Raw genomic sequence first — 3,206 nt, forward strand, 5'->3', positions numbered from 1 at the left:
AAGTGGACTAGCCACTGCTACTACCCAGGGAAACTCGCATCTCAGATAGTGGAAGTGCGAATCACAATTATCAATAATTCAGCATAAACATGCATGAATTCTCATCCATGGATCAACATCCATATCAGCCATCCGGCTCGCGGTTAAATCCATAACCAGCCAATATTCATAGCATACACAGCTATTTCGGCTCACGGTTCAATCCAGAACCAGCCAATTTATAAACAATTACGGCCCTTCGGCCAATGGCATACCAAGCACTTCCACCACCATCCTCCACATCTCACATAATCATCAATGATCCTCATTGATTATTCATTTTCCCCTTGCTTCACTCGCAAGTTACCTCATTCACTAGCCCTTTTCTAATAGCTAGGCATATCATAACGATTTAGGATATAAGTGGTGAGATCGGAGGCTTAGAAGTATGAGATTTGGCTTTTAAAACTCAAATATCAACTTTGGCATGAAAACAATGCCACGCGTACGCGTACTCCACGCGCACGCGTGGATGTCCTTAAAAACTCATCGACGCGCAAGCGTCATGCACGCTAACGCGTGGATTAAAAATTTGCCAAATCGACGCGCACGCGTCAACCACGCATACGCGTGGATACTCTCGTGCCCCAGGCACAAAGCTGGCACAGTTCTGGCACAACTCTCTGGAAAATGGCTGGGCATTGGGTGCAGCACTATCGGCGCGCCCGCGCACATCACGCGCACGCGTGGATGGCATTTTCGGGAAGATCGGCGCGTACGCGCCAAGTGCGCCCACGCGCAAGGGGTTATTCTACTAAAAATCTTCTAAGTTAAAAACTGCAGAATTCACAGCTTCAACCCCCAATCTTCCGACGGACATAACTTCCTCATTTTAAATCGTTTTTCACCCGTTCTTCGAACGGCATGGACATCCCGGATCCAATTTCATTTCTAAACAGATTTGGCACAAAACAAAGATCCGTAGTCCAAGTTATGTCCCGTCAAAGTATGCCCAAAAACCATGTTTTCATATAAAACCACAAAGTGCCATTTTCAAAACAAGCCATTTTCAACTCTTTTCAAAATCAACCAAAACATGCCAATTTCAACCCTTTTTGAAACCAATCAAAATATACCAAAATCAACATCAAGCCTCCTCGACTCATACATTAACACTTTACCACGAATCACAAAAACCATCATATAAATCATCTTTACCCATTTCAAGCAAATGGCTAAATTACAAACATATCAACATGTCATACATACTTCCTCATCCCAATTTCCAACTACACTATTTCCAATCAACCATCATTATACATAACCAATATCATACTCACTATCACGTGGTTTCACCCCCAAATCAAACTTAATCATTTCTCAAGCGTATATCACAACATACATATCTCTCATGCATTATCATACCATCAAGGCATCAATAATCATACTCACATATATGACCACAAAATATATCCCAACCAAAATCAAACATACCTCATCTATACTATTTCACCCAAAATTACCAATTTCCACACTTCAACTCCTCAAACCTCGTTATTCAATAACCAACCCAATCATTTATATATTCATTATATGAAATTCATCCAATCACTTGTGTCATCATACAATACACACATCAACTTACCTCCCTTACCTCTTTCCGGCCTCCGGCCCAAAATTTACGGCCTCCGACCCAATTTCACAATTTAAATGCATAAACCACAAATTAATACTCATTATCCAATACTTCAAATTTTCAATACACCAAGCATACAAGGCCACACAATTCTCAACCCAATCATCAATTCACATTACATACCAACTACGCATATTAGCATCAACCATTTACACAATCCAAACTTAATCCTAGGGCATCTAGCCTAGGAATTCTCATCACATCACACGGTACTTAAATGAAACTTAAACCGTACCTCTTGTAGCCAAATCAATTGAGCCTCTTCTATGGAAGTCTCCACCAACCCTTAGCTCCAAGCCTCACCAAAGCTCCACAAGCAACACCAATCTCCCAATTGTGCACCAAAACCATCAAATACACTAACATAACCAATATCACATACATACATCAACCTAGGGCTCATAAAAATCATAAATCACAAGGGTTTGAGCACTTCTTACCTCAGCCCATATGAAGTAGGGATAGAACCCACTTAGAATCCATGTTGGAGTATCCCTAAACACCCAAAATCACAAGATTTCAACACTAACTTCCCAAAAACGTGTAACAGTGGTGAAATTCGAAAACTGGGCAGAGATGAATGGAATACTCACCACAAAACTTAGATAGAAATGTAGAGGATGAGAAGAGCGACGCGTGGCCGCAAACGGCTCGTCAATCGGAGCTCCGTAGCTCAAGTTATGGTGGTTTGAAGATCAAAGAGAGTTAGGTTTCCTCTCTTCTCTTCCCTCCTCTCAATTTCAGCGCCCCAACCCTCTTTTAGGGTAAAAATGAGCTGAAATGCTCATAACTAATGTTTATATATGTTGGGTCTTGGACCCACTTAGGCCCAGTTCACTTATTTTTGTCCGTTGGCCCAATTTTGAACCAAAACCTTTAACATTAGCGCTTTAAATCACACTTCAAATATTTCTACCTCCCCTAATTATAATTCCTCATTTCTTAATCTTATTTACTCATAATCAACTTTCTCAGCTGTAGTACCAGACAGGTCTCAGCTGGTACTGCCGGTCAAAATTCCACTGCGCACTTTTACGCAGAAAACTATGTCTTCCGACTCGGAAAAATTCACTGAATCCAAATATCATATTGAAATCATCAAATTCCAATTGCCAAATCTTCCAACCATATTCGCTCCTACTTACTCATTATTTAATTAATTTCGGTTAGACCGGGTATTACAGTTGTCAATGGCTACCTCCCATCCTCTCGGTGAAAATGTTCAACGCACTCTGTCACAGCATGGCTAATCATCTGTCGGTTCTCAATCGGGTTGGAATAAAATCCAGTGATTCTTTTGCGTCTGTCACTAACGCCCAGCCTTCAAGAGTTTGAAGCTCATCACAGTCATTCAATCCTTGAATCCTACTCAGAATACCACAGACAAGGTTTAGACCTTCCGGATTCTCTTGAATGCCGCCATCAATTCTAGCTTATACCACGAAGATTCTGATTAAGGAATCCAAGAGATATCTACTCAATCTAAGGTAGAACGGAGGTGGTTGTCAGGCACACGTTCATAGTTGAGAAT

The sequence above is a fragment of the Arachis stenosperma genome, chromosome 3 (genome assembly GCF_014773155.1).
Source record: "Arachis stenosperma cultivar V10309 chromosome 3, arast.V10309.gnm1.PFL2, whole genome shotgun sequence".
Lineage (NCBI taxonomy): Eukaryota > Viridiplantae > Streptophyta > Magnoliopsida > Fabales > Fabaceae > Arachis > Arachis stenosperma.